The sequence below is a fragment of the Pogoniulus pusillus genome, chromosome 15, assembly GCF_015220805.1.
Source record: "Pogoniulus pusillus isolate bPogPus1 chromosome 15, bPogPus1.pri, whole genome shotgun sequence".
NCBI lineage: Eukaryota > Metazoa > Chordata > Aves > Piciformes > Lybiidae > Pogoniulus > Pogoniulus pusillus.
Window position 1 is genome coordinate 13,597,960 of NC_087278.1, and position 24,371 is coordinate 13,622,330.

The 24,371-nt window shown below is 41.0% G+C and overlaps 1 long non-coding RNA gene across 1 annotated transcript; it reads left to right on the plus strand.

Moving 5' to 3' along the window:
- The first annotated feature begins 18,854 nt into the window (after positions 1-18,854).
- LOC135181571 (uncharacterized) lies at positions 18,855-20,401 on the plus strand. Its single transcript, XR_010304927.1, has 2 exons — positions 18,855-19,159; positions 19,859-20,401. It is a non-coding gene; the product is annotated as an uncharacterized LOC135181571 (long non-coding RNA).
- Positions 20,402-24,371: the final 3,970 nt, after the last annotated feature.

The window sequence follows — 24,371 nt, forward strand, 5'->3', positions numbered from 1 at the left end:
TTGCTATTATTGCTAACATGAGCAACAATGCATGTAGAAGTGTTTCCCTCAATACCGTCACCACATTTCCCACCAGTAATGAAGTAGACATTCTGCCTCTTGTCAGGCAAAGCCTCATAAACCCAAGGTTTTGGTGGTTGGTTGTTTTGTTTTTTTTTGAGAACTAGGACTTCTTGTTAGACCTGGGGTCTAAAAAAGTTACTTTCTTAACTGGGTGCTTTGGGTTAGGTTCTAAATCCCTGTCTCAGCATCTGGCTAGAGATGTGTTTTACAACTGATGACCGTGTTGCAGTCTCTAAGTTAGTTCAGAGAAAGCCATAAAGATTTTATTCTAACATATCTAAGGCATTACTAGGTGGGTTGGCAGGGCAATAGTGAGAATATTTATTTATTTATAGTTTTTGAATGCTAACTTGATGCACCACTGCTGCAGTGCATTCTTGCAGTGTTTGTCTGTGTTCTTGCTGCCTGAAGTTAAATGTTGATGTGCTGGAACACAAAAGGAACAACCTAGGCCAGCTCTAGGTCAATTTCATCTCCCCAAACTGCAAGGACAGTCAATTTAAGCTGACTTTGCATACTTTCACATTATTTCCTTTGTTTCAGTTGTATTACCTTCTGAATTTTAGATTATGTACCGCAGGACTTCTGTCTGCTGGTCCAGAACAATTAACCTGGGGGCTTTTTGCACATTTTTAGTGTATGAATGCTGTACAGTCTGTAGATTTTGTATATAATGATTAGAATTAAGGTGTGCTCTGGCTATCCTGATTGTTTGCAGACAAAAAAACCCAAAACATATCTACTTCTCACTCTGATTAAAAGAACTGTGGAAAAAAGATCTGGCATTTATTTGGTAGCAAGTAATTGTAAGAGAAACACATCTTTCCTTTTATGAATTCAGGCTTTAAAAAGCACCAACCTTTAGGAAACATTTGTTAGGAAGTGACATCCTAGCAGAACTCAACTTGAACATGTAGTCCACATGGAAATTGAAAGCTCAAAACTGAAACCAGCCCACAGCATTTTAATATTTATTTTATGTCACTCGCTTTTAGTCTTCCTCATAAAACTTGGGAGCATAGCACATGATATCTAGTATATGGGGTGGATAAAACTGTGGTTTAAAGCCTGCATACCATCTGGGTTCAGGAAGAGCTGAGATGGCAAGAGAGGAGCTGATACATGCTGCAAAGTGTATTCATCCAAAGTCTGATTCATGGTGACTTTTGTGAGTCCCCATGCCTTAAGCTAATCAAGAAAGATAGCAGGTGAAGCACAAATATATATAACATGCAGGGAGGACAGAATAGCATAACAGACTACTGACCACATGGTGGATCCACAGTGACCACAAGTGGTCTGGTTATGACAGAAAGGCTTTAGTAGAATCCCCTTAAACAGACTTTTATGGTGGAAGGAAGAGGGACAAAATGGCAGGAAAAGTTAGAAAGGAAAGAACAGAGAAAAATGCTTTGAGTGGTGGTGAAGGATCTGGGCAGCATTTTGTGGCAGAGAGGGAGCTGCTCTGGAGCATGGGGCATTTGAAAGGCCAGCAAAAGGAGAGACCTCTGGCATGCAGCCCCACACAGCTGAAGATGCACCAGAAATACTGGTCCTGCAAAAGAGAGAAAAAAAACTAGCAGTGGCAGAACACCAGCATAAGAATGTGCCTATCTCAAGTAGTTCCACAAGAAAACAGGATAGCAGGAATCAGCACTTGTTCTGTCATATTCCAGTAATTTGTCTAGCTTAATGTTATTTTTTTTCTCCTTCAACTTTATCTGTCTAGAAGTCAGGCAACTAATCTAAACTGATCTATTCATCCAAAGTATTTTTATAGACAGAAAAGAAAGATAAACACCTTCACAGGCAATCCTTGTTCTCTGCTTTAGCTATCTACTCTAGAAGCAGGAGTATTGTCTCTGGCCAGTGACCCTACATGGCTGCTTGTTCTTCATCATTAGATGAATCCTGAAATTGGAGAAAAGTAGCAATGACCCTTGCAAGGTAAAACAAGATTCGAGTATCTGGTTAGGACTAGTGAACAGCTACTGCAGATTAGAATATGGGAAAAAAAGAAGGTAGGGAAAAGCCTTAATCTACGTCACAAGTAAGATGAGTGGTCTAGTAATAAAAGATAAGCCTTGCAACCTGTGTGGTAACTGCCAAAAAAGTTGGACAATTGACCTTTCTTATTGGAGCAGAAATTGTTTTCAGTGCAGTAGTGAGTACTGGAGAAACTAACTGCTAGTCAGGAAAGAAAGGGAAGAGTACAATTTCACTGAGACAGTATATGTTACAGGACTAATGAGCCAACCCTGGTCCCTCTTGTGAAGGGATGTAGCAAGATTGAATTGACAATAGATAGAACTGGCTGATAATGCCAGTTCTAGTAACTAAGGATTGCAGCCTGTGTCCCTCTGCTCTGTGATTGAGATTATCTTTGTTCATTTAATTTCTTGTGGCGTACTTTTCTACACTCCTCTTCCAGCATCAGTTGGCAAGCAGGGTTTTATATCTCCAAGAAAGCCAATTTTTTGGTAGGATTAGTAGTATGATGAAAACCTAATGCAGTATTTCTTTACCCCATTGCAAGCCATAACAATTGCACTTAAGCCAGTACGCTGAAACATTGAGCAAACACAGCAGTTAGACCTGGTGTAGAAATCCTGAAAATTACATTAGAGTTTTTTTTACAGGTGAGGAGCATGAAATGCTGCCAGCATGGTCAAACTAATAACAAACTGATAGAATGTTCCAGGAGTTGTTCAGAACAGGCATTCAGGCCCCCTTTGTCCAGCCTCGCTGGTTCACATTGTCTTGAGCTGTATCCCCACGTATTGATGGTGACAACAAGACATGATTAGGAGGAGTTTTTTGAGACCCTGATTAAGGAATTTTTAAGTGCTTTTAAGGATGTGTTGAGTTGTATTCTTTTCCAGGAGAGTATTTGAATAGGATTTAATCCTCTGCTTAAGCACTTTTTCTGAAAGTGGTTGTCTTATGGAATCAACTTTCCTTTCCATTTGTGCTCTAGTGACAGCCTCCACCTGGATTTGAAATGAGGTCACTGGACCTGAAAGGTGGGGGTAAAGGTATCTAAGTAGCTTTCATGGAGACTTACTCTGTTGCCTGTAGCTACTTTCATCTTAAATAAGGAAGTGTGGCATGTTTGCATTCACAAATCCTGTTGTGCAATGTTCTGTCTCAATTGGGGCTGTCTGTGTCTCCATATTAATTCTGAGGGCAGCTGCAATTTCCTCCATTTCATGCAAATTACCTTCAGCCTTAAAGCTTCTGGCAGGTTGCCAGCACAGCCCTCTCTGGCAAAATTTGGATTTATCTGGGGAAAAGTATTAGCCCTTTTCCTTCAAAGGCCTTTATTTGGGCAAATATTTCAGTATTTTAAAGACAAATACTTCAGAAAGTTTCTATCCTTTAGAAGGATGCATTCTTTAACAAGTAAAATAGTCCTAAAGGTAGATAAACAAACAATTAAAACAATGATATACATTCCTGCTGCTTATCTTGAGCATTACTATGAATGCCACTGCACCAGTGCCATTAAAATATATGTCAGGAATTTTTTCTTGCCTGTCTCCATGTGGTCTTTCAAGATCATTCAACTGTATAATGACTTTCAAAAATACTACTTTTAAATGGAATAACTAACTAAAGAAGATATTCCATAGATTTTGAATGCAGGGGTTTGGTTTATTCTGGGTATATGTTCTTCTTGTTTAAAGTTATATATATATATAAGTATTTTTTTCTGTAATGATAATAAAGGTACTTAATTCTTCCTCTGTTCTTTTCACAAGGATCACATTCATAGATTTCACAGGTACTCATTATTTAAATTCCAGTCACACCTGAGTAGTGATAATAAAGTATCATGAAAGATTCCATATTCATGGCATTGTGCTCACTTTGAATTTAATTAGTTCCCAAATATGATTTGTGTTTTTTTTCCCATACATTGCCACCCTCTAGTTTCTTGGCTTCTTAGAATCAAGATGTATCACAGTATCACCAAGGTTGGAAGAGACTTCATAGATCATCAAGTCCAACCCTTTACCACAGAGCTCAAGGCTAGACCATGGCACCAAGTGCCACATCCAATCTTGCCTTGAACAGCCCCAGGGACGGTGACTCCACTACCTCCCCGGGCAGCCCATTCCAGTGTCCAATGACTCTCTCAGTGAAGAACTTTCTCCTCACCTCCAGCCTAAATTTCCCCTGGTGTAGCTTAAGGCTGTGTCCTCTTTTTCTGGTGCTGGCCACCTGAGAGAAGAGAGCAATTATCATCTATAGAAGTAAGAATCCTGCAAGAGAAAATTGAAGTTGTAGTTCCATTTCTGCAAATGTTATTTTTAGCTGATATCCTCATGTCCATAAACCCTCTCAAGCACAGTGCAATTCCACAGGTGTTACCCAAACCACCATCTCAATGCACTGCTTGTCACTGGAACAACTGGCTTTTCTCTTTCTCATTACTGTTGACATGCAAGGTGATAATATCCCAAACTGTTTCTAGCATCTAAAGTGTTTTCCAAGGGTGGTATTTAGAAAAAGGTCACTATACTTGCAGAATGGTGACTGGAGGAGCTTTGAGACTGCCTGTCCACTTGTTCCTCTAGTTACTGAGCAAGCATTCATACAAGCTTCCAAGTTTCAGACTGTCTGTTGTTGTATGCACTTGTATCATGTCTACTGTTATCTCTAAGATAAACCATGGCAACCATTTCAGTTTCTATTTAAGAGCTTTTTCTATGGGCTTCTCTGGGCCCCTAGAATTTCACACAGTTCCTGGGGAGCCATGGAGAGCTCCCTTGGCACAGAGGGATGAAAACACCTGATCTGCCTCATGATTCTCCAGAGGGATAAAAAATTCTTTGGGTATTCATTCTTCAGGAATGGGTTAAAATTTTGAAAGTAATACAGGAAAACATGGTTTATTGTTCTATAAAACACAGTGAGGTTTTATAGCTGCTGTGGCTGGTCTTCTGGCTGGATGCTTTAGGTGTATAGTCTATTTACTGCACTCTGTTTTTTCACTTGTGCTGGAAAACTTGCCATCACACGGTGAAGAGATAAATATACCAACTTGTTAGGGACACTGAAATGTCCATTGTGACAGCAAATGTGACACAAACTAAGTGGCAGATGTCTTTCCTTGACCATTTTTAAAAGGCCAGTGAGTTTTCTTGTGTCATTTAAAAAGCTTGCAACTCTGGGAAGCATACTTTTGTCTGAAGCAATGAAGACCTTAATTTGAAATACTGTTTCAAACACAATCAAAGCTGATTTAAGAGGCAAGTAATTTTACAGGGAATTAGATAGTGGCTTGGGTACAAATTGTATCAATTTGACCACAAAGAATCAAAATTTCATTCAAATAAAATACAGACATTCTCAGACCTTTGAACACTGAAAGACAATTGTTGTATTTTCTCAATCTATTTTGTCTCTCTAAGAATCCTACTAATGTAAGGAATTCAATAACTGCCTAATGTTTTGGCCAACTATGGCATTATGCAGCATGCCTGTTGGCACAGCACATCTTTATTTTGAATGATAGTCATTTCCCTAATACAACTTATTCCCCTGTTAGTTACTGGCTGGGATGGAGTGTGATCATGCATAGCCAATAGTGTGGTGAAAGCAGTTTGAAGACAGTTGCACAGATTAGCAAAGGACTGGAATGTCTTAAATACCTTTGTCTTCAAGTCTGCAAGTCATGAACCTGCATCTCAAAGTTACCAACTTCAGTCACACGATTGGCCTGGAAACTGGATCAGAACTCCACACCTGAGTCCTGGCAATTCACCTTTTGCTGTCTTCTTTTAATGCCATTGCTGCCTGTTAGTAAAATTTAAGTACCATCCTCAGAAAGTGCAAGTCACTAAGCAAGATCCAAGACACTCTAAAAGGTGCACTGAAAGAAGCTGGCTATATCTGAAATGTGTACACTGAGGTGCCACCAAGGAACTTGTAGCATCAGTTACATCATCTTTATAATTCTTTAAACTTCTGAAGATAGTGAAGAATAGAAAATAAAAATGATGCCAGAAATGTGTACATGTGGAACCCATTTTGCCATAGGACTACCACAGAATCATAGAATCAACTAAGTTGGAAGAGACGTCCAACATCATCCAGTCCAACCTATCCCCCAGCCCTAGCCAGTCAACTAGACCATGGCACTAAGTGCCTCATCCAGGCTTTTCTTGAGCACCTCCAGGGATGGTGACTCCACCATCTCCCTGGGCAGCCCATTCCAATGCCAATCACTCTCTCTGTGAAGAACTTCCTCCTCACATCCAGCCTATACTTCCCCTGGCACAACTTGGGACTGTGTCCCCTTGTTCTGTTGCTGGTTGTCTAGGAGAAGAGACCAAGCCCCACCTAGCTACAGCCTCCCTTCAGGTAGTTGTAGACAGCAATGAGGTCACCTCTGAGCCTCCTTTTCTCTAGGCTTCACAACCCCAGCTCCCTCAGCCTCTCCTCATAGGGTTTGTGTTCCAGGCCTTTCAGCAGCCTTGTTGCCCTTCTCTGGACACCTTCCAGCACCTCAACATCTCTCTTGAATTGAGGAGCCCAGAACAAAATGAACTCCCACTTGTGCTAACAACTGTTATCAACAAGATTTAATGGAGAATTCAGATGTCAGATGATAATTTCCCCATTTGACACTCATATAAATTAAATGAAATAATCAGTGCCTGAGACTGCACTGGAAGGAACTAACTCCACAACCACTGTCTGTTCATAAAAATGTATGAAGCCCCAAACCACCAATGCTGTCCATGCATGTTTGCTTTGTCCAACATTTTGTACGGACCTGGTGTGCTGGTTTGCATCTGCTGAGAGAAATGAAATCCTTAGCTGTGAGAAGAAAGAAAAAAGCCAACAGTAGCCTATATCACCATTCTTCTGCTGAGAAACACGACTAGTCAAAATATAGATAAGGCACTTCTCACCTCTCAGTTCTGTTCTGTTCTGTTCTGTTTCTTCTTTCGGGTGGTCTGGTCTCTGTGGTTGCCTCTGCCTTAACTCTAATCCAACCTAACCCTTTTCTTCCTCTAACCTCCTTGTTGTCTTTTTGACATCTCACCTTAGCTCTCCAGATTTATCATGTGAGATGTACAGGGATTGATCTGGTTATTTCTGAAGGGAGGGAAAGAGGGAGAGAGAAGGAGTTTTGGGTTGGGAGCCCTCCTGGTGACTCTGATTTTGGGGAGGCTTATTGTGTTTCTGTTTTACTTTTAACTTGTATATAACCGTAAATATTTGTGTAGATGTGCTTGTATATTGTGCAAAGCTGTAAATACAGATTCATTCCTTAACTTCCAGCTACCTTAATTCCTTAACTTTCAGCCACCTTCATTCCTTAACTTTCAGGCACCTGGGTCTAGTCTGGGTTATATTTTTAATTGTGGGGGGATGGGTAACTCCAAAACCATCACACCTGGGGAAAAACCTGCCTGCCTAATGGACAGGCTTAAAAAATGATGAACTAACACATCAGCTACAGGTTTCAAGGTCTTTCTGCTAGTCACATTTAGGAAGTGAGTTCAGATCTGTGCACATCTAGCCTTTGTGGTCCAAATGACTTCCACAGGCTCCTGGGTAAAGGATAAAGCCAAGATGATGCTTCAATGAGGGAGGTGGGTACCATCAGTATCATGATTCAGCTGGAGCATGTGATGCAGATAAGCTGAATGATCTGCACAAAGTTTGCCTGTGACAGCAAAAGGATCTGAGTGAGGATCAGGCTGCACAACTGTGTTTCCTCTGTGCCTTTCACCATTAAATCTACATGAAGGAAACAGAAGTGTCTTGGCTGTCTGTAGTATTCCCTGTTTTCTGAAGTGTAGCTTTTGCCTTTTGTGATGCTTATTAAAATGTGAATTTCTGTGCTATGAACACAATATATGCCAGAGTTGTGACTGTTCCCAACAGCAGTAATTAATTCCAGGTCTGTCTGTAAATAGTTGCTTTTCTTTTTAAATGTTACAGGGATGCATTTGGAACTTTGCTCATGACAAGCAATAGCTAGAATCATCAGCTTTTCTGAACGTGATCACCAGTTCAGGATGTCCCATGAGGAGATATTTCATCCTATAGAGGAATGTAGATAATATCTCTCTTTAATTAGAGGGTTAGTCAAAAACCAAACCAAAAACCACTTCAAGTGGTGAAAATGTGCTTAGCTTTTAAGCACATTTGATGGAACCATAAGATGTATTTACTAGCCTCGGTCCTTGGAGGTGAATGTATGCTTAGAGGTCTGGGACTGATTCTGCAAGGAGTTTGCACACGGCAGGTATTCAGTACCAATTCATATGCATCAAGCATGCAGACAAAGAGGAGTGTGGAGGAACCTGTGCACCAGCTATGTATGCAATGCACCTCAATTGCCCAAGGACAGAAGACGTCTGTTTGAGAGCAATATGTTGCCAATTCTTTAAGTGGGTTGAATTCATCATATGAAGAAAGGGAGCTGCAAGATGAGAGGAGCAGAATGGTCTATTGCAAAGTTGCTTTAGCACTTGTGAAATGGAGAAATTTGGTTGAATTGTCCTTTTCAGCCATGTCTTGTCACCGTCCATCACTCAGTGCCTTAAGAGTCATCGAGATTCTTGCAGTGAGCACAGCTTAGTGCCAGAACATCTCAACTTTTGTTAATGTATAGGCATTTGTCATCTGCTGTTCATTAACACACATATTGCTAATGCCTGGCAATGGAGGGAACATTTTTCTAGAGTGGGGTCGAAAAACTAATTATTCACCATATGGTGGCCAGCTCAGCAACAATTGCTGAAGTCATGGAAGCAAAAGGAAGTTGGCTGGTTGATTTCTTTGGGCAGTTTGCACAGTGATGACTCTCTTGACACCTGCCATTCATGTGGCCACTGCATAACAGATGGGCTAAGGCTGGGAACTGTGGAAAAATCATGGCAGAGATCTGGTGGCAGCTTCAGTCTTTTTATCCTTCAGAATGACTTTGGGTCACGTGGGCTGTGAAAATAACAAGTAGGGGATTGTGCTCTGAGGATTTCCCTGCTTCTTTCATAAAGCCAGAGCGTAATTTTGACTGCCTTTTCGTATTTTGTTTATTAAAAGGATCAGGGTTTTAGATGAAAGAGATTACTTGGTTTGTGGTAGGGGGCTGTGCTGTGCCCATGACACTTGGCTCATTGTTAGCAGGAAAAATGCTGGCAGTTTGATAAGGGATAAGAAAATGGAGGGGTTTTAAATTAAAATTTAAATTACCCCTTATTTGTTCTATTCTCATTTGTAAATCTCACATAGGCAAGTTAAGATAAGAGCTGTTTTAGATTCAGAATACTCAAACCTGAAATGAATTAGTGCTTTTTCCAGTGGAGCTTAGTAAGGGAGGGTAAGATTAATTTGAGCATGCCGCCTTTGCAACTTGTATGCTTTCTGGATTTCATATCATCCCGACAATGTCTGAATGAGGGAGGCACTCAAAGTTTCCAAGCAGAGATTTACTGAGCTCCAATGTCATTCAATATTAAATCATGTGGGTTTCAACTATCTGTAAATTAAATTTTAATTGATTACAGCAAATTGTGGAGTTGAGAATTTTCTCATGTCTCCTTTCACAAGAATTGGGAGGAAAAGCTGAGAAGTGGCAAAAGTACTACCAGAGAGCTTCTGAAGCTGCGCAGGCTTTCCAGGCAGGTGCTGGTTAGGCTGGTTGCAGTGGACACAGGATGGAAAAGAAGAAGGTGAAGTGAAAGCAGGGCAGTGCAGGAAGTTGCTTTGTGTGGAGGAAAGTTTGCAGGTAAATCAATCACAATCATTTGGGATTTGAGTCTGTCTTGTCAGGAGCAAGCTACTAAGTTTCCTAGGTGAAGCATGGTATGTGAGGTTTTGATTCAGGATTCTTATCCTGTAAACATTTCTTACTGTTGCATTTTGGCCAAACTTACACAGGACCTCCTTCCCACTCCTCTAAAACAGCAGAAAGAAATGAAAGTCTCTTACATAGCAATCGTCAGCCAATATTTCGCAATTTGTTAGTTTTGAGGTCTTTCTTTGTAAGCAAATGGAAAAGTGCCTTGTTGTTGTGGCATTACCCTGTCGGCTGTTCGCAAGCGGCACTGTCATTTCTGTAGCTGTGTGCCACAGAGTTGGTATGACGGTGCCGAGCAGGTCATGGGGTGCATGCCATGTGGCTTTCAGAGTCCTCACATCAGCCCTCGTGCAAATCCCATTTTCCTGTCCTTCCATATAAAAACCAGGCTCGCTGGCTTCAGAGGTGAGATCTGCTGCTCTTGTGGTGGTGGTCATAGGGATCCTCCACGCAGGGTGATGTTCGCTGTGTCAGTGTGAATACACAGGAGAGTTTGACCAAAAAGAAAATAATATGTTTTTAACTTAAATACTTCTGGTGATGCAGCACCAGAATGAGAGGACACAGCCTCAGGCTGCACCAGGGGAAATTTAGGCTCGAGGTGAGGAGAAAGTTCTTCACTGAGAGAGTCATTGGACACTGGAATGGGCTGCCCGGGGAGGTGGTGGAGTCGCCGTCCCTGGGGCTGTTCAAGGCAAGGTTGGATGTGGCACTTGGTGCCATGGTCTAGCCTTGAGCTCTGTGGTAAAGGGTTGGACTTGATGATCTGTGAGGTCTCTTCCAACCTTGGTGATACTGTGATACTATTTGCAACAGGCCAGGGATAAATAGGATTTATTCTTCTTAGGGCATGACTCTTTCCCATAGGTGATTAGGGGGACACATTTTAACAGTTCTGTCTCCTTTATGTGTGTCTTCTGGAGAAGGAAACCAGCACATTTCATTTCATGAACTTCCTCATTAGCTTGTTTTTTTTTCTTCATTGCATTGATCTGAGTGAATGCAGTCTGGGGACATGCTGCATTCCCCTTTCCCCTGTTACGCATCACATGCATTTGTGATCTCTTGTGATCTCCTTGGTCTGGTCTGTGATGGTTCTTTTGCTCAGCCAGTGTGTACCCCATCTTCCCTCAGTGGTTTCCCTATGGGTGTTAAAGAGAGGAATACTTCTGTTTTCAGCAAGAAATAAGTCCAGTAGTAGATTAAGACTGTTTCCTCCAGCAGGAGAAAATTTCCATGGTTTAGTGCACTGCTAGGGTTAGAGTGCTAGAGGGCTGAATTTTCAGATCACTACTTCACTTTAGCTTTTGCTGTTATGCCAAATGCCCAGAGCCAATGAAAATCTTCCTCAATGTGTGCTCTACCTGCTCACCTGAGCCTCCAGAGCTCTCTTGGATGGCTGGAAAAAAAATCATACAGATTTTGTGTAGAGAGTTGCAAGGAATTCTGACAGTTGTTTATAGATTTGAGTGCCTGCCTCTCCTCTCATGAGAAAAATACAGAAGGCAATAAATATATATTAGGAAAGTCCTATATAATTCCTAAGTCTTCAGGTAAGGTGTAAAGGCATTCTGAGATTTGAAGAAGAGCAGATGGTGCAAAAGTGTGTCCATGTGGAGATTTGCACATAAGCATATGCTATACACACATGCACACTTCTATGCCATTCTCCAGACATGCACAGGTACCTACTGTTGTGGGAGCAGGGAATTAATGTGGCTGAGTCAGGAATTTAAATAAAAATAGAGTTCTTTTATTTTCCAAAAAACTCACCCCCAAAACTATACACAGAAATTAGTTTAGTTTTAATTAGCAGATTCAGCTCGTTTGAGAAAATCTAGAGGATACCATAGATAATTTGACTATTTTGGAAGGCAGAAGTTGGAAAAGGCTTTAAATTATAGCCTTTCCACTTAATAATAAAGCTGAGCCAAAATAACTCACAGTCGGGCTGGCTGAAAAGGGTGGTCCAGCTGCTTGTCTTCTTGAGTTCTCTTTCAGAAGCTATAGGATAGTTGTTAAGGCCTCTTGAATCTGCTTAATGGGTGCTAATGGTGGGAAGCCTCCTTTGGAGCAGAGCACCAGGGGCTCCTTCTGCAGAATCTATCCAGGTGGGGGAGAAGTCTCAGGTGGGCATGAACTCCCAGGTGGGGGTGAACTCTAAGGCGGGAACCCCAAGAGCGGGGAGTTCCCCAATATTTACACCCTCCCTAGGCAAAGAGCAGAGTTACCACTTCCTAGGCGCGAAGAGCACAGCCAATCACAGCCTGATTCCAGCATGGGCACTGCATGGGCACCCCTCATGCCAGAAGGGCCCCTTGCTCCCCCCCTTCACATCTGCAGGCCATGGGGAGGGGGAGACAGGTCTTTTCGTGCCTTTTCCTCTCCCATTCAAACCACAGAGGGAGAGGAATTTAGCGGTATACAGGACTCCAGGGCACCTACACAAGCATACAGAGTTAACAGCAAAAAAATTCAAAACATGAAAGATACATCTGTGATGGTTTGGGTGTTCCCCCCCCACTTTGGAAATGACCCAGACTAGACTCAGTCAGCTCTGGAAATTTTGAATGAAGCTTATATTTACAGTTTAGCAGAATATACAAGCAGATATTTACAGTATATGCACTTACATGCAGAAATATACAAGTTAAAAGGTAATACAGGAACACAACTCCCCTTCCAGAAACCTGAGTCCCCAGGAGAGGCTCCCAACCTCCTTTCACCTTCTCCCACCCCTCTCAACCTTACCCCAGTCCCAAGGAAGAATGGAGATTTGGCCAGGGGGGTTAGGAAGCAAAGTGGATTAATCAGAGAAACATCAGAGAGGCTAGAGAGAGAAAAATGCATCTCCAAGCTCCCCAGCAGAAGAAGTGACTCCCTTATCTATGTTTGGATTCTTGTTCTTGTACCTCTCAGCAAGCCTATGAGTGAAGCAGACATCATTCTCTTTCCATTTCACAGCCTGTAATCTAGTTATTCTCACCAAAACATTCTAGCTAGCTTCAAACTAGCACAACATATTAACAATGCGAGGTCACAAAGAAGAAAGCCAAAGAACCTGAACTTATAAGATGTCCTTTTCTTTTTAATGCCAGGTGTTGCCCAAAGACAGTGACAGAAAAAAACCATTGCAAACCACTTTCTTCATAAAGCTTCATAAAATGATTTATTAGTGGTTTCACTGTACAGCACTGCTCATTTCTTTGTCAGTTGTTTGACTCTTAGCTGAGTATTTTACTAAAAGTATGTGTGTTTGTTCTTTTTACAGTACAATTAGGGCAGTGTAAGCTGCACTCCTCCCATGCTTATGAAATGCATTAAACAATAATTATACTTTAATATTAAAAAAAACCCTGTTTGATGTGAAGGAGGAGAACAGCTCAACTATCTGTGCTGGGGCCAGCATCCTAGCTTATGTTCCAGTTGCACAAGACATAAATTAATTAATCTCTGTGTTAATAGTTAATGAGATTTCAAATGAGATAGTTTGTCTTTTGTAATCAACTGGAATACCACATGTTGTGGGAAATAGGATTTTCTTGTGTTGACTCTGTTCCTCGAAGTGCTCTGGAAGATTGAAATTTGACAGATGTTTCTAAAATCAGAATTTGCTGCAGCTTGCTTAGGGTCCTACATAAACTGGAAATAGGGATGGGTTGTACAATGATTCCTTGTGTGAAAATTCATCTCTTACTGTGCTTTGCTACTTTTGTTGTCCACTGAATAGTATTGTTTTAAAAGTTTTCTTGATAAGAACTTTATCAAAGTGCTCAGGCTTTTAAAACAGGTGACAAATGAGCAAAGGTTTTGCTTTATGAAGAAAGATGGGTCGTAGGGAAAAGGCAAGACATTGTAGCTTATGATTTAAGTTTAACACCTGCTGATGAACCCAACAAAAGTTTTGAAAAGTTTTGAAGCCCAGATATAACACAAAAACTCCTTTCTTATTGTGTTGAGGTACAAGATACACCATGACCTTCATCTAGGGACCCGGTGAAGGCATGCCTGGCGAAAACAACAACAACAACAACAAAAATCTTCTCTATAAATTGTAATAAATGATGGTTACAAAGCAATGCAGCCTTTTATGTGGCTAAACCCTGGAGGCTAGTTCCCCTCACACACCGCCCCCCCCCCCCCCCCCCCCCCATTATCCAGTTGTCTTAAACCACAGCACAGCCCTTTGCCAAGCTGATGCACTCATCCATTTGGATTGCGATATGCTGTTTATTCTGTTGCTAGGCTGAAATGCCCCTTAAGACCAGCTGAATTGTATTGCTCTCATCCTTATTTAATACATAATTTATGTAGATTATATGAGCCAAATTGGCTTAAATGAGAGATTAAGTGGGGGATGTGTGGTGATTATATGTGCTTCTAAGCATTAGGTTGAATGTTTAAAACTTTGCTGTGTATATTATTTTTCCTAAGTCCGTTCACAGAGAGAGTAATCAAAAATCCCCTGCTGGGGCATGGGGGTTTCTCCAGGAAAAAACATCTTGAACACCTCCAGAATTAGCTTCATTTCAGCTTTATCAGCTGTATTTGCCGAATCATGGCAAGTGTTTACTGAACGTTTTGGGTTTGCTACCATCTCCACTGTACTGAGGTTGGTCATTAAGTCAGTGCGGCTTGGGAAATGCTCCACTGTCATTCTGCTGTCACAGATTAACATTTTCAGAGCCAAGAAGAATGAGAGGAGGAAAAAAGAGATCCAAAGGATGGGTATTTCTTTCTAGATTTCCCTGTGTTTTATTTACACTACATGATTGTATGCATGCAAACATACACAAATGTTTGTATATACCCAACAGTTGTGTTCAAGCAGGTGGTTTAAATAGGAGATTAGGCAAAGACTGTATGACCTTTTGGTGTGTGTGTGTGGAAATCTCAGTCAAAACTCCAGCATCCATCTCCCAGGAAGAGTTCAACCTGAAATTTGATTTTAATTAGATTTGGGTAGAGAGCAAACCTGCCTGCTAGCAATTATAATTTTTCTTAGAAGAAAATGTGTTGCAAAACTAGCACTGATCACTGAACTTGATGATTAGAGGTGACTTAAGAGTGTCTGGAAATCCCAGATGAAGCAAAGGTCAGTTATAGTTGTGCTACTCCTGACTAATTTGTCTCATAGGCTTCCAGAGATAATGTCTCTGCAGCCTGCTCAGGCAATGTAAGCCAGCTGCATGTACCCTTCTCTCATGGGACTGAGTTTCATGGGTTTGATGCTGCACTTAAAAGCAGTTTAACTTGAAGTCTTGGCAGACTTTTGGGTTGCAGGTAGCAGTATCTACCAGTCAGTCTAAAGCAGGTTAATAGTCTTAATAAAGAGTCTTAATAAACTATTACTCTCTGGACATAAGGATTAATTCAGTGTGGTTTTCAGTGAATTTGAATCTCATATGTTTGTCATATTTTGTTTAGGACTGCAGTTTGCCTTTCTTGGGAGCACTCTTTCTTCAGAGTATGTATGAAGGTATTTATTAGAGCAGAGGGGAGCTGCTTGGAAGGATACTTGATCAAAAATGCAGGCCCTGTGGTGCCTGGGAAGCCACAAGCTTGGGCTTAATCTTTGCCATGTGAGGAGAGAAGCGATTTCCATTGAGGCTTCAGCCTCTCTGTTGAGAGCAGAGTGCTTCACTGAGTTTGAGGCCAGTGGAAACCTGTTCATGTTGGTTTTGGTGTCTGCCCAAGAATCCCTCCAGGAGCATATGATGTAAGGCTGTAATACTGATCTGGAAGCAGTGTTCTCCTTCCTCTTCATTGCTCAGGTGTTAAGTAAAGAAGCTCCCTAAATTTAAAAAAGATAAACCAAGGAGATTTTAAAGAAATGTGTCATATCCAAATTTTCATTTTAAGTGTTTGATTGTGCAATTCTGCTGTACATTGAACAGCTGTTAGAGCCAAAGTGACCAATAAATAATATTATCGTTCTGGCTTCTAACTGTTTAGTGGGGCAGAAAATGATTGGGAAGCCAGTATTTGTTCAGTGAACAAAGGAGTCAAACTATTTAATTTAACTGAATGAATGAACACCGATAATGGAATCTTCCTGTCATCTATTAATTTTGCTAAAGAGACCTCGAAAATGATTGCAATGCTTTTGTCCCTTCCATGCCATCTAAGGGCCAGACTGTGAATGTCATATATTGAGAAACAGTTGCTAATACAAGCAATACAACTGGCATTCACTTGGTGTAACCTCACTGACATTATTTTCATGCCTACTGGAAGGATCATTGAAAGACTTCAGCCTGCTGTGCTACATTTTGTTTCAATTTTCAAATGCTTTTGCAAGTGAGCAGTGCCTATTACTGAGCCTCAAACCCAGAAACCTCGCTGATGACTACTCGTTACTAGTTAGCCAATGCAAAAGCTATTGTGGGAGCTCTACCTTATGGGAAGAACTGCTGTTCAGCCTAATTATTACAGATTATTAGATTAATTTTTTAATTGAATAGCCTAATTAAAGTAGCCCCCCTACCAGCGGTTAGGAAGAATGTATGTATTATCTTGTGTCCTTTTTCTCCGCTGCTGCCGTGCGCTCAGCCCCATGCAGAATTGCCGCTAAGGAGGAGGAGAATTGTTCTAAGTGGTGCCTGTGTTTGCATCAGTTGCCAACTTTCAGATGTGTTCTGACAATAACAGGTTTTGACAGAATTTTTAAAGCCTTTTTGCCCTCTGTTTTGGGGCGATGATGAATGTGCCATACAGATGACCTTTACACAAGGCCACATGCTAATATTCAGAACCGTGCTTTTGTTTGTCTGGGACAATGGCTGTCATTAAAGAAGCTGAGGTTGCCAATATGCCCCCCTGTTTCAGCGCCAGACCCTTCCTGATTGGGCACTGGGAAGCATCATGTGCCTTTGACTGAAATGACATGGAAGATGTATGGTCCGAGTGCTGTCCTCAGCACCACTGCTGTGATGGGAAGAAAACCACGCTGACCCAAATAGACCTGTGCTCAGACAATGTCGCACCAAACGAAGACAACATATTGGGAAGAAAAATGCTTGTAAACTGTGTGTGCTGGAAGATGTATTGGCCAGGCGGCCATAGGGCAGACTTTGAACTATTGAAATCTTTAGAAATATTGTTTAGTTCTTGAACAATACTTACAAACCTAATTAATCAAGCATAGATGGTTATTTTCACTCTTTACATACTGCATCATTTTGGAGCAAGAATAGAGCTGTCACATTTATTTTGCTGACCACTTCCCAGGTGCTTGCCGGCAAAAGCAGGGTTTCAGCGTACGTTTTCTAGGCGATCCTCAAAGAGCAGCCTAAATTGTAATGTGCTTCAAAACTTCAACATGCTTCAAAGTTTCCCATGTGTTTCCGTGTCCCTGCTTGTGCATTTCTTGGGCTATGACATTTTATTTGTGGTTTAGTTCATTTTATATTTAAGTATTTCTAGGAAGAAATTTAATATCTCATCTAGAACACGTTTTAAACCTGATGTTAACACAATGAGTGATGGAGCATCTGGCAGCATAATTTTAATGTCAAATCAACTGTATAAGAAACACTGGAGATGTCCAGATAAGAAGTCCAGTATAAGGCCTGGCATTCTTTCTTTTTTTTTTTTCTCTATTTTTTTTACAGTTTTATCTGTGGAAGCTCTTGAAAATTACTTGTGCCATAAATTCCTCTTTATTGGGACATAAGCTAAGGGCTTCAACCTCTTTCCAAAACATGGACTTTCTGGACCCACAATCCTAATGATTTTCAAATTTGTAGATATATCCACATTTATATTACTGATATTTATAGTATCTGTTTACTGATTTCAACATTTTTTAATGGATGCCTTTGGACTTTATGTATTCCTGGAGCCTTCCAGACTACTGAAAACAAATAACTTGGTGTTTTAAATTACTTTTAGAAGCTATCATCATATTTAGTTTGTACAGACAATAAGCAATTCTTGAAGATGTTAAAAAGCTATTATGTAGAGCAAAAGCCATAAAACATTGTCTCTTGTTACAATTAAAATCACTGAAGCATCTTTCTAATAGTTAAAATACCAATTATTATCTTTTGTATTTCCTACAATGTAATAGTCACTCTCAGATGTGCAAGTAGCATCCTAAATAAGCTAACATTCATTTTAAAAAAGTCTGTTTTAAACCACATCTGATCTTGGACTTGACTTTTAACAAACAGTCAGGGTTAAAACCTTGTGTGTGAAGCAAGATTTCCCCAATTCAGAGCTTGCTTACTATGAGAATGGACATCCTTAAGCATGTGCTTCATTATGTTTGAATGCAAGGCAGTAAGATGTGCCCATGAAACATGGAACTATTGGCAACACTCAGGACCTTTGCTTGCAGTTCTAAGTGTACATGTTAATTAATACAGATTGCATGGGTTTGGTTTTTAAAGCACTGTTTTTAGCCTTGCCCTCTAATAATCTCATGTATGCATATTTAACATAATGAACAGTCTATATAACAGCATGTCACTTTCAGCCAGGCTTGAGGTGGTGTGGGAAATCTTTCAGCCATTGCTTGTCAAGGTCTGCTGCACAGGAAGCAGGAATGTCCACTGTAGAAATCTTCCTGCTTGCAGAAATGAATGAAAATAAGCCAAATAAAGAGCTGTTTTGATCAGGATAGAAACATGTAAAATTAAGAGCAATGTGAGGTATGGGGCTCTCCAGGGTTGGTGCACACAAATTGCTTGCAGAGTAAGGTTGCAGAGTTATGGGCTGGTTTTAAAGACACCGAGAACTAGTAGATCTAAGCAGGCAGAACTTCTGTCTCAGCACTCAGAAATCTTGAGCTGAACCAGCTATTCACTTGGCATTCAGAGACTCAGAATCTTTGTGTTTACTCTGTAAAGACTGGAAAGGCAGGACTTTCATGTAAAAAGGGAAGAGAGGTGGTAAATCGTTAATCTGGTGGTTGTTGTCCCACTGTATAGTGTCTTATTTTATTTTCTCCATCTGTTTCAGTCCATTTTAGAGGAGAGAACGAATGGGTCGTGCCACCACATGTCCTTGTGCGCTGCAAACATAATTTCCAAGTGCCAACCCTCCACCCCCCAACCCCTCTGACAGTTTCTCCACCAGGGTGACCAGGGTGAGGGAAGAGCTCCTCATATCCCACGAGCCAACATGGATGCAGTGAAAGATAAGTGTGCTAGCCAAGATTCTGGAGGTTGCTGCTGGTTGGTGAGGAGGAGAGGTGCTGCCTGGCGCTGTAGTGGTGCACTGCTGGGGATAATCTGGACTGCTGAGAGACAAGAGATATTGGGCCAAGTAGGTGCTAGCTCTGTGTTACCTCCTCCTTTCCTGTAAGAATTCATTCACTGTGTTTTCCTTTCAGTCTTACCTTCAGCAGCACCATGCCAAGCCCACCTGATCTTGCTTTGTATCAGCTAATATTCTGTAGTCTATTTCAGAAAGTAATAACACCATCCATCACATTTTAAATGCAAATGAAAAAACTATCCTTAGAGTTTATTTTCCATAGGTTAGAGTTCCTCTCCCTCTCTTCCAAGACCGACTTAAACACTGATTACACTGGAAAATGGAAGTTTCAATCATAAGGAAGCTTATGTTGAGGTTAACGCAAAAGAAGATGCACTGAGATGTAAACCTAAACAATCTAATAGTGAGATGTTACTCTGGCTGTTTAACAATGCAATGTGTTCAGGTCCCTGATGACCTTATGAGCTAAATGATGTTTTGGTCACTATCTCAGTACATTCTTTCTCAAATGAGGATGGAGGTGAGTTTGTGACTCTGCTGTGACAGGAAAATGCTTCACTTGTTGGGTGGGATGCAGGTGTTGCTTCACGCTCCTCCACCACTCACAAATCTCTCGTCTGCACCAGTCGCACAGGTTTTGTGTTCCTCTGTATGCAAGCAGTGAGAAAAAGGTATGTCTTTTCTTGGGGGTACATCTGAATGTCAGCTCAGTTGCTGAGCAAAATTCTCATTTATATTTTTTCCTAGAAATCTGCTCAGCATTTCCTATGCCTGCCAGTGTCCCCTCAGCTTCAGGCATGGGAGGTGGCAGAGGCAGCATCCAAACCTGCCAACCCGTGTCACATACAGGCTGTGGTGGAGTGTGACAGCGGCCCCAGCAACCCCAACACTCCCAGCAGCCCCAGCTACCATGGCACTGAAGATGTTTTCCAGGCTTCTTATTCTGGAAAAAAAAACCTGTGTGGGGCAAACACCTTCTTTTGCAGAAATTTGGCATGACCGTCTCCTTCGCTGCTGGCCTGTTCTTCCACCCATCTCCCCACAAAGAGGTTAATAAATGTTTACTTTTATTCCTGTTTCCATATGGTTTGTTCACAGGCTTTTGCTTGTGTGTGTATGAATGCTCACTTGCATTGACTGCTGTGAGGGAATTGTTCTACTAATGCTGGCCATCTTCAAATCAATGCCTGCACATAACAACAGAAAGTGCCTCAGATGTAGTGGTTTCCACAGGACTATTGTTAGGCCTTTGTTAAGCATTTTTGAACCTAATAAATAATGTCAAAAGTCTCTATCCTAGCCAAAAATGTTCCTTTTGAAACAGCTCTAATAGTATTTTTGTTCTGCGATGTCTCCCAGTGTTGGGAAGAATTTGTGCCTCACAATGGGAATCTGGTCTATCGCGTGCCGCTTTGCCTTTATTTATTTATTTACCTTTATTTTGGGATGTGAACCTCCCTCTTCTGGGCAGGCATTCCCATTGCTTTACTTTTTTTTCTCCTGGATGACCATAGCACTCGAATTCTACTGTAAATGCTACTAGATCTCACAAAGGAGCGAATCTTAGGAACGATGGAATGAAAACACATCGCTGAACTTAATGATATGCTTTTTTCAGTGAGCCTCCTTTGTGTTCTGTTGCATAACTCATAATTAAATTCAGTCTAAAGCAAGGTTTTAACAATTGCTTTATGCACGGAAAAACAATTATAACAATGGTCAAAGATGATTACGTAGTCCCCCCCCTGGCTGTAATATATATTAATTTAGACATTAATGACTATTTATTTTGGGAAAATCTCCAGTTGAAGACTCATTGTCATTCATTATACCATGTAGAGTACCTATTAATGGTAAGTTTGAGCTGTCCTTAATCCGTAGTTTAATTTGTGGATAACATTCCCATTTCTGCGGCAGAACGGAGTGTAGCAAATCAACCCAGGATGAAACATATTTGCTAAACATATTTCATTTCTCTGCTTTTTTAACTTGATTTCTTTTAATTGGGCTCTGAGGAAAAAAGAGTCAACAGCCACATTGGTGTATATTCATTTTTTTTCTGTGGCATCAAAGCTGTTGAATGATATTCTGTATTAAATAACTGTTTATACTGTGGGGTTTTCTTAAGAAGTCATCTCATTTCAGCTTAGTCCTGAGACATTTTAACTTGTTTTCTGGCTACAGCAGAAATAAATACTAGAAGTTTTAGAGTAGGAACTGCTTAGATGTAGCTTTATGTATGAGGATAAAAAATAAATGTCAGCTCACAACAGCTGTAGTAAAACATTAAACTTCATTTGGGGCTTGATAAATCAAGCCTCCAATAGTCCTCTGGTAGTTCATTGGATTTAGTCTGTGTTCACTTTCTTTCATGGCTGGTATCAGTGGAACACCTTGGCCTGCTTTGGAGGCTGTTTGACAGAGTTACTTGGGAGGCTGTCCTGAATGGCAAAGGAGGTCAAGACCATTCTTCAAGAAGGAAATCCTTAAGGCACAGGTGCAGGCCACCTTATATCTAGTCTAAGTTTAGCCTCCTTTTGTTTAAAACCATTACCCTTTGTCCTGTCACAACAGGCCTTTCTAAAAAGATTCTCCCTATCTTTCTTGTAACTCTTCTTTAAGCACTGAAAGTACACAATAAAGTCTCTCCAGAGCTTTCGCTTCTTCAGAGTGAAGAACTCCAAAACACTCAGGCTTTCTTCATAGGAGAGGTGTTCCATCTATCTGGTATTTTTTGTGACCCTCCTCTGGACCTTCTTCAGCAGGTCCATGTCTTTCCTGTACTTAGGACTCCAGAGCCAAAAGCAATGCTCCAGGTTGACAAAAGCCAAAGTAGAGTAGAGAGCAGAATCACCTCCCTCAGGCTGCTGAACATGCTTCTTTTGATGCACTCTAGTCTGTGGTTGGACTTCTGAGCTGCAAGCAGGCATTCTTTGCCCATCACCAGCAGTGGTGCAAAATGGGCCCCAGTAAGTGGGGCCAGTAAGACTGGTATTCTACACTGAAGCTGGTGTTTCACTGGTACCTGAGGTGGCTAGCCTGACTCTAACATGAGTGTCAGTCCACAACGTATCTTAAGTCCCTGCTGCCTGCTTGCTCAGTTTCATTGGTAACAGATCTTGTTTTCTGAATTCACATTTAGTTACTGTGAGATGTAGCCAAAAGGAAATTATTTGGAAAGGCAAGGATTGATTCCTTGGTCTCATTAGTGGGCAGAAGCAAATTTCTCATGAGAATAGTGGGGAAAATTCCCTGGCAAATCAAGTTGTTTGAGATGATTGAATGAAATAACTGAAATTCCCCTGAAAAATGTATTCCCCTGTATTTCCCCTGTACAGCTTTTCTTTCTGGATCTTCCTCCTATCCATTGCCTGCATTTTCCAAGAAGGAATTCAAATCAAATATCAACTCTTTACAAGTAGATTCTTGGACCCTTTAATTATAATAAGAGCTTCCTTCTGCTTCTTGAAATAGTATGATTTACTAAGTTAAGTCTATATCTCAAAATAGCCCCAACCACAGCTTTTGCTGTAGGACCCAAGCTGGGTGAAAATGTGAGATCCTCCAAACACAATTTTCTCAGCTCCCTGTTTCTTGTAGGCAGCCTTGCAAACAGCAAACCTTACTTGTGAAACATAGGAAAGTTAGAAGACCTCTGTTTTGTCTGGGGTCCACAAGCTCAGTTTAAATTGTATCCAAAAAAATGTTGTTATCAATCTTTTTTGTGATCATCACCATTTCTTTGTTTGATGGAAATTTGAAACTCAATGCACAGTGGTTTTGCTGTTAGAACTTCACCCATTCCAATGCCAATCACTCTCTCTGGCAAGAACTTCCTCCTAACATCCAGCCTAGACCTCCCCTGGCACTACTTGAGACTGTGTCCCCTTGTTCTATTGCTGGTTGCCTGGCAGAAGAGACCAACCTCCACCTGGCTACAGCCTCCCTTCAGGTAGTTGTAGACAGCAATGAGATCACCCCTGACATGCATTCCCTCAGTCTATGCTGAGCCCCTGCTTGCTTCATTGCCCCCCTGGCTGTGATAAGAGTGCTCCCCTGCCTCTCCAGGTGCTCAGTCCCTAGTGCCATCACCCCAAATGCAACTGCACTCTTGAGGAAAGACCTGACAACAACAACCCTTCAGTCTCTCCCTGTCTTTTGAGCCTATCATTATAAAGTGATGATATCCATCAAAAAGACCCACCTCTCCTGATGAGTGTCTTGGACAGGGTTTGTCCAGTGTTACACCTACAGGCTTGGTGAGGAGCATGTGAAGGCCAGATAAGACACTTTGGTCTGGTGCAGCTCTCCAGCCAGAATGAAGAACCTGGCAAGAACCAGGGCTTCACGAAGCCCCTGTCCCTCTCGCCCCTTTGCCCTGGTCCAGCTCTCACATAGAAAAGGACAAAGCTCTATTTGTTCTGTCAATGACAGAAGTTAATTGCTTGGTGTTGGCTAGGTGTATGCTTTGGAGATCAGAAGAAACAGGGACTTCTACAGAGCACATCCACTGATATCTTATGAAATCACTGGAAACAGCTATCTAAAGGGGGTATCTTTATTGCTTTCTTATTTTTTTAACTTGTTATCCTCACAAAAGTATCTGAAATGCACATCATTTAGCCAGCTAAATGATTCATTCCAATTATCAGGTTGATTTAAGTTTTGTTCTTTAGCCATTAAAAAAAATAAATTGGATTTTAATGTTATTTGCTACCTGCAACAATTCTAAGTTTATTTCAAACTACTTCCACCTATGTTTTGTGTGAGCTCTTCCTTCTGATTCACAGCCAGCCATTATTCATGCAGTATATTTGCTTTTCTAAGTCGGGTATGATTGTCTCCTTCCCTTGATTTCAGGACTGGGTCCTTCTAAAAGGAGGAGTAATGAGTTGTGATTGAAGATTGTTCTTGGGCACATGTTCATATATGAATATGGAGAATGGAGGATATTTGCCTTAATATTGTAAAGACATATATCTTGGGAAAAAAAAACCCTCTGCCTTCTACTGAGACACTCCAGCAGAAAATCTGGCACAGCAATTTTGTGTTATCTACAGAGAACTGTCAATCACAGGGAAATTTAAATCCTAATTATACTCTAATTAGAAAAAAAAAAAGACCACAAAAAAACAACAACAACAAAAAAAAAACCTCACAAACAAAACCAAAAACCCTGCCCCATATTTGTCATGAAAAGTCTTTGTACTTGATACTGCATTTTCAGTGTATTCAATTTGTGGTGCTGTTAGTGGTGGTT